Here is a 13,740-nt window from a genome sequence, read left to right on the forward strand (position 1 = left end):
ACGGTTTTCTTCGTTTCACTGTTATTTTTACGTTGTAACCAGAGCAGAAACAAGCAACTTCCGTGAAATCAATTCTGTTTACATCTTTAACACGCGCCCGGATGACCGGCTGGATACCCTTCGCTCAGGTGGGGGTCAATTTGCCCCCGCTAGGATCTCGGGACCTAAGAGAGCTAGAGACACCAAATTCACAGGGTGTGTTGACCTGTACGTGAACTCACTTAGGTCAGAGTTTGAGCTCCCTAGGTCATGACCTTTGGGTCAAACAAGGTCAAACAATGTCAAATTTTAGGTTGGCTACCAAAGTGCCCCAGAACCTACATAACTGTTTGTAAGCAAAACGTCTTATGTTCATTTTAAGTCAGTGACCTTGTTTGACCTTTTTAAGGTCATGGTGAACAAAGTCATACATGACTTCTCTGAGTTTTGCATTTGAATAAGCGACAAAAATTACGCTAGTCAGTATGCTTCTAAAAACAAAATGTTGACCTAGGTCATTTTAGGTCAATGACCTATTCTAACCTCTAAGAAGTACATGGAAGATGTATAATGCGGTTTCTGCTATCAATAAATTCGAAATGAGCGCCAGAAGCTTTCTCATACAGCAACCCCTAGAGCAATAAAACAGGTTGATTTTCATCTTGGTCTGACCTCTATACCGGACCTCAAGACAACGTAATTTGCTCACGCAATATTTGTGTTGCCTAAGAAAGCATCTCAGAGATGCATGGCATTGTCTAACGCTCCATTGTTGCATCAGATTGAACGATTCCCTACAAGTTGACTTCGCTGAAATCATGGCCTGACTTTGACTTGCCATAGACCAGCGACCTCACAAAGTACATCTAAATTGTGTTATGCTAAACGATCCGCTATTCAATTTTCTACAGTTATGCAAAACATGGCGCGACTGCGCCGCGCCATTCGGAAACCATTCTGGAAAATCTTCACTGGGCAAGTCAATTGAACCCCCCACCCGAGCGCGTGTTAAGGTCAATAAACTGCAGAAACCAGGCGTTTAACGACCGCGTGGAATAAATCACCACCAATAAATGTCCTTAGTTTGCCATGCTTAGTGGACTCTTTCTAAACCGATAGAACTCAAAAGCTTTTTCATAATGTTTTATCTACGTTCTACAATCATTAAGGACATCGCGAAGGTAGATTGTAGATCGATATGTTTGATCGAAATTTGAGGGTGAAAATTTTGATTGTAGATCAAGTGGTCAGCAATGTGTGTTAACATCGCCAAGCCATGTTTGTCTGGAAATGCTGAGCATTCAGTCAGAATCGATTAGTGATGCAATTTATATAACGTGGTTTTTAACATGTGCGCTCGCGAATCTTAGCAACAAACACCTCCACAACAGGCGCTGCAGTCTCCATAGCCGCGGAGGGCTAGCTTAGTGGCTAACTTTTCGTCATGGCCCACCGGTGGAGGAAATGATAACGGTTCTGAAATAATTACCTCTCAACACTTGAATCGGTTAGTAATAAAAGTTACGTGACATAATTTTGAGCATGCATACTCGCAAATCTTAGTTTTAAGAAACTCGACGCCAGGCGTTGCAATCTACGTAGGCCGCGCAGCGTCGGTTCAACAGCTAATGCTGAGTCGTGGCCAACGGGTGGAAGAAAATGATGACGCTCCTGGAAGAAGTGCTTTTGAATTCTTCAGGATATCAAATCTTACATCTACAAGGCAGTCTGGGCGCATATTTTACATGTGCGATTTTTAGACTGACGATAAGAACAGATTGGCCCTTAAAGCACCGCGAAGTGTTGCTGGAATCTGGTGGTGAAACTGGAAGAGTTAAAGTAGATTTTCTACTTTTCGTGTTTCTGTAGCTATCAATGTCCAGAAGACAGATTAACATGGCGCCCACCGTCTGGTGGCACTTCCAGTGGCCGACGCCGTTCGGTTTTACGGAAGCTGCAACCCACACCATCGCTGTCCTTGCCCTCGAGGTCGTGGGCGGGCATGTTCAAACCCTCTGATGCACTTTTCATCAATCCATTCTAAAAAATAAACGTTCTTAGGCGAACATGGGATGGCCTTGCTCGTTTGTAAAAATATATTTCGACCTACTCTATTCAACAATAATGAGACCTCCACTCCTCTCAACAACAATGAGGCCCCTTATTTCCTTTCGGGCAAGAGGCCCCTTGAGTAGAACACCAAGGGCACATTACTGGTTCCGGTCAAGAGCGGAAGGGCCACTCTGTCCCACTGCGAAGCGTCTTCTGGCTGTCATTCTGACGACACGGGGCGGGATCTCCTGGTCGATCCGGAAGCCATTGGAAGGATATATCACATCATATTGTTCCCTCCCTGACAGGGGGGGGGGGGGGGCTTCTGACCTGCGCAGTTGGCCTCGGATCAGTACAGGAACCCTCATTGACACAATAACATCCCTGATCGCCAAAGGTGGTCCAATAATTGTCACACAGGCTCCAGTTCCGTGCTTTTCTGTTTTCTTCAGAGATATTGAGGAATCCCTGAACATAGATTCCATATGAAATGGAGTCCTAAGCTTGTATTTACATGGCTAATCCATGTTCGTCTTAAAAATGTTCAAGATTCAGTCAGAATTGAATACTAATAAAAAACTATGTAATATGGTTTTGAACATGCGCTCTCGCAAGTCACAGCAACAACAGCCTGAACACCCTGCGTTGCAGCCTCCAAAGGCCGCGTGGTGTCGGCCTGCTGTGACACTAGGCGATGGCCAATAAGCAAACGAAAAAGATGACGCATCGTGAGGAAGATAGCTGGTGAACTAGTTAAATCGCCATGTATATTTAAATATGGAGCAAAAGTAAGCTAAAAATAACATTAGTCTGAAAACTGGGGGCCACATAACACTGCTGCCCCCCCCCCCTCCACACCTTGAAAAGTGTGTGTGTGGGGGGGGGGGGGCATGGCTCACCTGGCCCCCTGTTCCTACGCCCATGATTGTCATCATTCCGTAGCCAGGACTGCCGTCTCGATAGGTGTCGCGGACGTCCCGTAGTGTACTTTTAGAACTTCGACCGAGGCGACTGAAAACAAAATATGGCGAGGTCAGCTTTAAGTCAAATGAGCACACATAAGGTGCACAAAGTTGGCAGTAAAGTGTCTGAAATGATCAAAGGCGAGACCATTTAAGGTTCAGATAACAAAACACCTCAAACCCAAACGGTGCTTGCAAAAACAGAAACAGCAAATTAAGCATCGCGCAATGTCAGCCTTTCAGTATCAATGAAGCCCCCACCCCCAAAAATCTTAACACGCGCCCGAGTGACCGGCTGGATACCCATCGCTCGGGTGGGGGTCAATTTGGCGATGCTGAGATCTCGGGAACTAAGAAGGCTAGAGACACCAAATTTGCAAGGTGTGTCGACCTGTACGTGAACTCACTTACGTCGAATTTTGAGCTTCCTAGGTTGTAACCTTCAGGTCAAATAAGGTCAAACAAGGTTAATCTCCAGACTGGTCTCCAAAGTGCCCCCAGAACCCGGATAGCTGTTTCTAAGCAGAAGGTCACATGCTCATTCAAGGTCAGTGACCTTGTTTGACCTTTTTAACGTCATGGTGACCAAAATCATACAAGACTGCTCTGGGTTTTGCATTTGAATAAGCGACAAAGATTACGCTAGGTAGTATGTTCCTCAAAACAAATGTTGACCTGGGTCATTTTAGGTCAATGAGCTATTCTGACCTCTAAGAAGTCCATAGAAGATGTATAATGCGGTTCCTGCTAGTCAATTAATTCGAAATGAGCACCAGAATGTATCCCATACAGCAGGCCCTAAAGTAATAAAGCAGGTTGTTGTTGACCTTGGTCTGACCTTCATACCTGACCTTAGGTCAACCTTATATTCTCGTTCAATATTTGTGCTGCCTAAGAAAGCATCTCAGAGCTGTATGACTTCGTCTAGCACTTTGTTGTTGCATCAGATTGCACGATTCCCTAGAAATTGCCTTCGCTGAAACCATGACCCTACTTTGACCTACCATAGGTCAGCGACATTACAAGGTACATCTAAATTTTTGCTATTAGACGATTCGCTGTTTAATTGTCTACAGCTAAGCAAAATTTGGCACGGCCTCGCCGCGCTGTTCGGAAACCATTCTGAAAAAACCTTCGGGGGTCAATTTGCCCCCCCCCCCGAGCGCGTGTTAAGCGAAAAGCAGCCCTTTCCAGACCGCCGTTGCAACCAAGCCTTGTTGAATTGCTGAGCAGCAACTATGGCTAATACGTCCGCGTCTGACTCCTCCGCTCCTTCCATACTTGCATCTGGCATCCCGCTCTCTCCAGAGCCGGATCTGACATCCCCACTCTCTCCAGTTACTACCACAATGGGACTTACAGGACATTGACTGAGACTATAAATAAAGCCAGAAATCTTCGCACGAAAATGTATCAAACCATTTAACGTTAGGTTTGAACTCAATGGTACCATAGATCAAAGCAACCTGCCAACAGCAGCACAGCCATAGACAAGATAAAATACCCGAGTACTGCGGTGCAAAGATAACCCTGTTAGGTTGAATCCCACCTAAAACCTTTTTTAGCTGGCCACAAAGTCGATGAGGCTCTGTTTATGGACTAAGTTCGCAACATGTGAGAGAATGTTTCGTGGTGTCCATGACATTGGTCACTGAAAGCGGCCCTTCGATGGCAGCCGTACATTTTCGGTGCATTTGTCCATTTACCCAGTCATCTAATGGTTCCCCAAATGGTCAACGAGTCTAATCCGGTCATGGTATCCAGAGATAATTGTTGATATCATAGCTTCACATGACTCAAAATGGTCGGCGAGCTCGAAGACTGAGATGGGAAGCCGCCATGTTCTGAAGGCCCCGAGAAACTGAGAGGGAAGCCATCATGTTCAGAAGCCGCCCCGCGTGACTGAGATGGGAAGCCGTCATGTTCAGAAGCCGCCCCCAGAGACTGAGATGGAAAGCCGTCATGTTCAGAAGCCGCCCCGAGAGACTGAGATAGAAGGCCGTCATGTTCAGAAGGCCCCGAGTGACTGAGATGGGAAGCCGTCATGTGCGGAAGGCCCCGAGTGACTGAGATGGGAAGCCGTCATGTTCAGAAGGCCCCGAGAGACTGAGATAGAAAGCCGTCATGTTCAGAAGGCCCCGAGAGACTGAGATGGAAAGCCGTCATGTTCAGAAGGCCCCGAGTGACTGAAGTGGAAAGCCGTCATGTTCAGAAGGCCCCGAGTGAGATGACTCGGGTCAATAATATTCGAAAGATTTTCTCGTGTAGTTAAATTGAGTAAAGAGGCCGTTAAGGAGGTCGAATGTCAGGTTTTTGTGACAACCAGCGACAGAGACGCTGTGTGTGGACTGGACTTCAAACGGGGAAGCGCGACGATGACCTGACATTCCGAATCGTTTATCCTGGAATTGTCACTTGAATTAGAGTGTTCTGCTGATTCTCACGAAACACGAGTGTATTAGCCATGAAGCCTGTTATCTCTCAAACTAATCCTGTAATATATTATCTAAATTGGCATAAAATTGCCTCTGTACCGTCATTGGAGACGGCACAAACGGTGTTGGCAGACCGCAAGCTACTGCTTCAGCGATGGCCAAATGGGCTTTCAACTGCAGATAATGCGAGTGGGAAGTTGGGCAAGTGCCATTGTGGCGTCTCCAATGATACCCTATAGGAGCATTATGCCAGAATTGCAGTTGTTGCATCGAGTATGCGTAGCAGTCAAGTACCGACAGAGAGTGCATGTACTATGTAACGTGCTCGTATTGTGCTTATATGATTAAGACTGTACTTTGCTCGGTTAAGTTGGAAATGCATTCATGTAACTGGTCTGCCAACGCCCGAAAATAAGTTAACATACGTTTCAGCCGGGTTTTTGTCTCTTGTCCCACAAACAAGAACGAGCGGCGTCAGACTTTCCAGTGGGTCTCCTGGACAAAATGGAGCCTCCTTACAGCAGACCCTGGGTGGTGGTACGTGCAAGAGGGAGGGGGGGGGGGGACACCGTGGACAAGTGCTCTCTGATAAAATTGCTTCGCATATCAATATCCATGAGAAGCAATGTCTACAATTAAAATCAAGAATAGGAGCATTCTGATTAATGACGGTGCTTATTGAGGATCTCCCTATCCAAAACAGGGCTTCCAAAAAAGGATCTCCTGATGCACAGAGGGGCCGCTTCTCGTTCTGGCCTCGTTCCGCACAATCCCCATGCTTAAGGCATGGGGGTTTAATGACGGTTGGATGGAACATTTCGTGTTGTTGAGATCTGCTACAATCGTAACGGCGAAAGGTTGTTGTCCGCACTTGGCTCATGCAAAGCTTGTTGCCACTGTTAGGTCATATATCATTTGTCGCAGTTACATTTTGAGGGACTACCTAAGTTTCTGTGTTGACAGAGGTTTTCCTTTCACACTCAAAATACTTCCAAGTTGCCCTGGCAACCATGCGATATTGCAGCCGTTTGGTCCAAAGTGGCAGCAATCGAATGTTTCGCGCTATGTTCGCGCCAAGGATTACGATCGACATCCAGATGCACTTACCAACGTTGGGAGATGTTCGATTATGCTGTACAGTGTGCACGCGCGGTCATGGGAACAAAACTGGTTTATATTTCACTTCATCAAGCCACAGTTTTCTTTCAATTGTTTCGGGTTCGGCTTCCACTTGTGCCCTTTTTCACGACCGGCTCCGGTCTCGTGTCATTGTTAACACCTGCCTTGGACTTCGGCTCAGTGGCGCAGGTGCGGGGGGAGAAGGGGGGGGGGGTGTACAGGGCACGTTCCCCTCTCTTAGGTTCCGAGCGGCGGACTGACGATCATGGACCCGGTTCGAGAGCCCGGAGGGTCCGAAAGGCTGGTCGTTGGTCACATTAAAGACGTTCCTCTCCCCATAGGGCCGTCACCTCGAATGCCGGTCAACAGGTCTCTTTAATCGTTTGGGAACTCATGGGACAGCATGGGCCTCTTTTTCGTTCAGAGACCTCCAACAGCGAACATCTAACTCTGTTAACGACGTCTAATGTTTGTGGAAGAACCGTTAGGGTCCAAAAACGCGGGTCGGTTACTCACAAAAAATAACGGGATCCAGGAGGCAAGAAGTGGTGCTTAGCAAAGCACCTGTCAGGAGTAGGATCCAGAAATTGTGTTATGCAACACAGGTAGGAGCTATGATACAACCTTAACCTCTCATTCTGAACCCTGTGTCTCAGATGAAATCACGAAACCTGAAACTGAGCACTTGTTCATGAAACCTGTCGTCGGCATGTTATCAGAAACCTGCTATTAGAAAACAACATAGGTTTACAGCAGGGCTCTAGTGATCACTTTACTCTTGGGCTCACTGCCAGGGTCGTCTTTAAATAATTTTGAGTAAGAGGCATTTCAACGATACAATGGATTTAAAAGGTAGATTCACCTAACATACCGTCAAACTGCAATTTTTCCTCGGATCAACGCCTTTTGATTCCTGCTTGTTTCGATAAAAAAGATGTAGCAAGATGACTTTGATACATGATAGAGTTACAGTCGGGCCCGAACATCTGTGAGTGCGGAGAAACGTCTATTCAATGGGGAGAAAATTTGATCGAGTGTGTGTGTGGGGTGGGGGGGGGGGGGGTATTTTGCCAGCACTCAACACGTACGAGAGTCCTGGCTAGCATGTCTGGCCACAGTATTCCAATTTTCAAACAATTTAAGTTGAGAGCTAGTGTGCAAGTGTTACCGAACGAATCCGCTTGACCACTTCAACTTCATAGCTCAAAAACCCCGAAACCTCCTACAAACCGAAGCCTGCTCAAGCGCATATTGCAGCGCAATGAGAACGTGCATTTGCATGGGCTCCAGAACACATCTGACATCTGTGCTCCAGTTTTGGTATACCCTGCGTGCCAGCCTGTCGCGCTATGTCCTTGCCCTGTCCGTGCTGCACACGGCATCTTAGTGATTGCTAGAATGACTAGGAGATTCGATTGAAGATCAAAACTCCGACCCGCACAGATCTCACACAGCTGCGTACACTGGCGAAGTAAGCTTCGGCCGCGCCATGAATGCAAGTGCCCGCCGCTGCCGCCCATTCGCCTCCCGTTCACCCCACGTTAAGGTCAATACCTGACATACACATGGCAGCGCGAAAAGCGGACTCCTGGCGATGGAAGGGCTGTAAAGCCACCTCCGGACGATGCCAGGGGCCGTGAAGGCTTGTAGTGCGGTGAGCCTTCCGCCTCGTCGCGAGACTGCCGCTCCAGCACGTCATGCTGGCCATTGCCTTACCTTATTTCACATGGTCTGAATAGATTAATGAGAAACGGAAGCAAGCCAGTGGCATATCCAAGGCAAGTGACATGTCCAAAGCAAGCCTGAGTGGCTTTAGGCAGTCACAGAGCCACGCGGCGGCCGTCTGGCCGGGCGCTTTCTGAAATGGTAGCGACATCTGTACGTAGAACCGGCGCGACATCTACATCATAACGAACACCCGAAGATACGGCACGTTCGTTGCATTGCCCTCAGTTGCTACGTTTCAATCATCAAACTATGTTCTGGCTTGGACAACAATATAAATTCAAGATAAAAAATCCACCTAAAATCCACAAAAAAATCATAAGCCATTAAGATCATAACGCTTCTTGAAAGTTCCGTCTGGCTGAGCATTTAAACTTTTCGGATACTGTTAAAAACAATGATTTCGAAACCAGTTGAAAACGCTGATTGATGAATTCCATTGAATATCGATTAAGATAAAATTATTTTAAATGACCGGTTGTCATTATGTGCTTAAGACGCAATGCGCGTAAAACCTTTTATTTTTGCCTCATAAAACTGCTGTCCATTTCTAAAGACTCCGCTAAGTCATTTGCATTTAGTTGATCGTTGTGTGAGAGCAAAGTTGTTCAGCTTAATTATATGTAACTGATTGGCATGTACAGGGACGTTCTGATGGCAAAATCAGTCGTGGCACAAACTTTGCAGAGCCCAAAGATAATTTATCTCTACTTCATCTTAATGTAGATGGATTGCCTTTAAGGCATAAGCGAGGCCTCATTTTTCTATTAATGAAACACTTCAGGTCTGCCGTAGAGCCATCTTGCTGCGAGCCAGCTTTACAGGCTTCGCTAAGCACTTCGTGATCCTTTGTTCGCTGCGCCAGATGTCAGACTTGTTCAAATGGCGTATACATCTAACTGATGCGCTTGCGTACTTGCGTTGCGATGCCGCTATGAGTGTTGGCGTAAAGTTAAGTCTGTACGCAAACGTTCCTACGAAAAAAGGATTTTGAGTCATAATTCGTCAAATGCAGGTGCAATGGCTTTAACGAATGAGTGAGCCTGTCTTTGCCTCTTGCAAGGGTCTTTTAGGTCTGGCACATAATCATATCCTGATTATTCCTGCGATGGCCTGATGGTGAATGGCCTGCGAGCCTGCCCACAATCGCGGCAGACGTGGAGGAGGTTTCATCTACCCGACCCAGCGGGGCTATCACAGACTGCCAGACTTCAGGGCTCGTCTTCAGCTACCAAGTCCAGCCTGCCAGACTCCGGGCTCGTCTTCATCCGTCTGGTCCAGTCTGCCAGACTCCAGGACTCGTCCTCGGCTGCCTGGTCCAGTCTGCCAGACTCCAGGACTCGTCCTCAGCTGCCTGGTCCAGCCTGCCAGACTCCGGGGCTGGTCCTCAGCCGCCTGGTCCAGCCTGCCAGACTCCGGGCTCGTCCTCAGCTGCCTGGTCCAGCCTGCCAGACTCCGGGCTCGTCCTCAGCCGCCTGGTCCAGCCTGCCAGACTCCGGGGCTGGTCCTCAGCCGCCTGGTCCAGCCTGCCAGACTCCGGGGCTGGTCCTCAGCCGCCTGGTCCAGCCTGCCAGACTCCGGGCTCGTCCTCAGCCGCCTGGTCCACCCAGAGTGCGGCCCCGCCCGGCCGGCAGCACTCTGCACGTAGGATGGCAGGCGTGGTGAAGCTTTACTTAGGCCGCTGGTGTGAGAGACGCAATGGCGGAAGGAGTGGCCGTACCTTCTGCACCGGAGGCGCCCGCCGCAGGACGGAGGACAGCAGGCCCTGCGCCATGACCGGCCTGTCACCAGCCAGAGGGCTGGGGGGGGGGGGGGGCGCTCTGCCGTCACCTCGAGTCGCTCCGGAACGGCTGCCACGTCAGCCCGGAGATGTGCTGTTCTGTGGAGAGCGCCAAGTACATCTCCCTGGACATCTGCAAGGGCTCTGATCGACAGATGAAGCGGGAAGACCACCTCATTAGGGACGCAGGCAAGGAGACCGCAGCCTTCCAGCTATCGGTGACACTTGTTAACTTCGGTTGGGGGTGACGTTTAGCCGACAAGTTGTGACCGAAACTTCCACTAAAGCCTTATTTATCCCCGGACTTCAGCCGCTTTTCAGCCACCAAGTTACGTCCCAGGATTTTGAAGAATAATTTTTAGTGCTTTGGTCATGATTTGTTCAGTATTTTTTGCTGCAGAGGACGCAACGCATTTCTGTCTGCAAATACATTTATGCCGATGTGTAGCTGCCGTTGTTGGAATAGCCCAGCATCGATTGTGAGCCACATCAGAACATATCAAGTAAAAAAGCTCGATGTGATCGGCGAAATGGATCTCATAGCTATTTTATCGGAAATGGTGTGGTCGGACGCCTGCAGACGAAGCGTATTGACGATATTTTGTGTGCATCGATAGTGGTGCGCGTATCTAAGAGTGCATCAGAACTGGCACAACTTCTTCAACATGCATGTTGACAACTGAAATGAGAGATAAGGAAAAGGCTGGTGACCACTGCCACGGTCTTAAAGGGCGCAAACATTGGCTTGCCATGAATTGGAAATGTCCTTTCTAGAAATGAAATGTGAGGCGTGCAAAGAAAGTCCCGTCCAATAGAATACAACGCAAGCTTCAGCACGTTTACCCTCAAATTGGCAACGCTATGGTCTGCCGCATGCCTCCTGCTCCGCATGTGGTCAGTAGCCTAAATCTGGCGTGGAATCAGGGTCGGAGACTTTTCACTCTTTTAGTGGTTTTGTCCATTGCTTAAGCCACCTCTGTACTCTCGCTCACCCGTTTAACCTCGTTCCTTTCAACAGGCAGTGTCGGACAACACGTAACAAAAAGCCCATGAAGGCGTGCCGGCTACGCCGGAACTCTTGTTGGCATGATCCTTGCGCCTCGAGCTTGTAGACGTGTCAAATTAAGGAAATGTTAGAATTACAAAGCCCACACTTACTGCATGCTGGGATATCCTTTTTACATTTGTCCGCGCGTGTGGTATGGCATCACGCCTCAGGTTTATTTGGGCTAGGAAAATACATTCGACCGCGGGCCGAAATGTTGTTTTTTTATTCACGCACAGACAGTTCTTTGGACAAAAATACGACTGGAATTTGTGGAAACTGCTCCGGACTGCAGTTGTTGCCGTGGGGGCTTTGCATCCCTAGGAGTAGCACCTGCTTATGTAGGACATTTGTGGTATGCATTGCATTCAGGTGCATTTCCGGAATTTGCAATGTTGATGACGGTGGAGTTCGTAAAGGGTGATTTTTTGCTGTGGCTAGACTTAATAAGCTGCGTATGGTCTCCTCATTGTCTTTTTCTCCGATTTCACAATCCAAGTATGGTGAGAAGAATGGCTTTAAAGCTGTCGCCCCGTTCCGTAACACGACTGCGCTGGTAAAAACACTCCCTGGGGCCACAGGGATTTCCCAAGGTCTTGGTCGCTGTGGAATTTCTGCCCTTGACCTTCGGTCTTGCCAAAAATTGCAACACCGAACTTGGTCCTGCAAAATTACTTTATTGGTATTGGTAAATTCTGCTTGGTATTGCATAATATCCCTTCCCCTTTAACCCTCACACCGTGTACGTTTTTATTACAGTCGCCTAACGTGGGGAGGCTTTAGCAGCCCCCGGAAGATCGCGGAAAGCAAGCAAGGTAGAGCCAGACGGCATTGGAGAGCTCTCGTCAAACTGTATCACAAACGTATGACCGAACAATGGCGAATGTGACCTTTGAAATGGCAACTGAGACCCTCGCCAACGCAGGAACCAAGTTAACGGAGGAACCAAGCATGCGGCAGCAATGCAGAAAGTGGGGTTGATTAGCTCTTAAAAACCCGTATCAGATGGGTAAACCTGCAGTAGGCATCAAGAGATGCAGTCTGTGATATAGCATGTCAGGTCAAAGGGGTAAAGGCTACAATTCTAATGGGCTGTCCGTCTAGTTCAAAGTCTCAACGCGCCAACCGAATTACTCCAACCAACCAAACCGAATTACTCCAACCAACCAAACCGAATTACTCCATGTCTTTAGAAATATTACTTTTGCCCCAACCACAATGTTATCAATGCGTAATGAAATCAATGGGCCGCCGTTACGCTCTGTAGGCGACAGCACTCCCCAGAATTGTCAACCCTCCACGTCACATTTTGACAAAATGACTTTGGCTAATTGGCGACTTGACGAATGTGCGTTTGTTTAATACAGTGGTTAAATTAGCTCATCCATAACTAAACTTAACTTGTGTCATCAATCCAACCAACACTTTGGCCAATGAGCTCTCTGATAATTCAAATTTCAGCTTATGTACATTCTGACAAATTGCTTGCTACTTTTTAGCCGTTTGTCTCCTGAGCATGGCAGGAAAAAGACAATATAAAAATGGCATTCAGTTTTTTTTTTTGCATTCAGTAATAAAGCATTCAGCTAAACGCCGTTTGGCAGTTCGTCTTGAAATCGTCTGGTCACGCTGGAGTGAAAAAGCTGCAGGACATGCATAATAAGCATGTGGTATACTTTAAGCGAGTTAGTGCTCTATACTAGTGCTGTTCTTACTAAGACACCTGTGCTAACATCTCAGCAATATCATTTTTTTTTTTTTTTACCTCGGCCCGAGGTTTTTCATTTTCTCACCTGCATTCGGAGGCTCAGAGAAGCATTGGGGGGGGGGGGGGGGGAGGGGGAGGGGGCTCAAGTCAGCAGGGGCTGCAGGTCCCTCTTAGACGACACAAAGTGATGCCCCTGCTGCCAGGACTTGCGTTTCGCTGGCGCAGCGAGATCTGGCCGTGGCTGAGCGGCTTTCCGGTTTGAGGGACCGCTCTCAGGCGGTGGCTGCCCTCCGAGTGTACCTGGCAAACCACCGGATGGTGTTCCTCCTGCCCGGTCGTGGGCAACAGGTGGTGCAACGCAAGCAAGGCAGGGTACCCCTGACAGCCTGACTGGACTACAGCCAGGAGGCAGCCGCCCCAGACGAATGCCATGACTTGTACGTCGACTTCCTGCGCCACTCCTGCTGCGACGTTGGCCAGGAGTTATGGCAAAAGCGCGGGAACGTCCCGGCCGCGTCCACCGTCGGCCGAGGGGTGATTGTCACGCCCTAGGCATGACGATGTCCTCTAACTCCGCACGCTTTTCGACCCCACCGCCGGTGTATCGAGCCCTAGAAATGATGATGTCCTCTGCCTCCGCACCCTGCTCGACCCCACTGCCGGTGTATCGAGCCCCTCCACGCTGCGCACGCTGACCGGCGTGGTGTGCGCCTCCAGTCAGCAGGCTGCCAGCCGCGCAGTCTGCGGCAGCGCGACGGGCGGAGAGCGGCTGTGGCAGACGCAGCGCGCGTCTAGATGCCGCAGCGACTCCGTCAGCTGTTTGTCGAGATTCTGCTGTTCGGTACGCCGGCCGAGCCAGTGGCTCTGCTCCTCCAGCACTAGCTCGCATGGGCAAGGACCATGCACGCCGCCACCCACGCCTGCCACTGCAGGTG

Source organism: Pollicipes pollicipes, unplaced genomic scaffold, assembly GCF_011947565.3.
Source record: "Pollicipes pollicipes isolate AB1234 unplaced genomic scaffold, Ppol_2.1 Scaffold_6138;HRSCAF=7277_pilon_pilon_pilon, whole genome shotgun sequence".
Classification (NCBI taxonomy): Eukaryota; Metazoa; Arthropoda; class Thecostraca; order Pollicipedomorpha; family Pollicipedidae; genus Pollicipes; species Pollicipes pollicipes.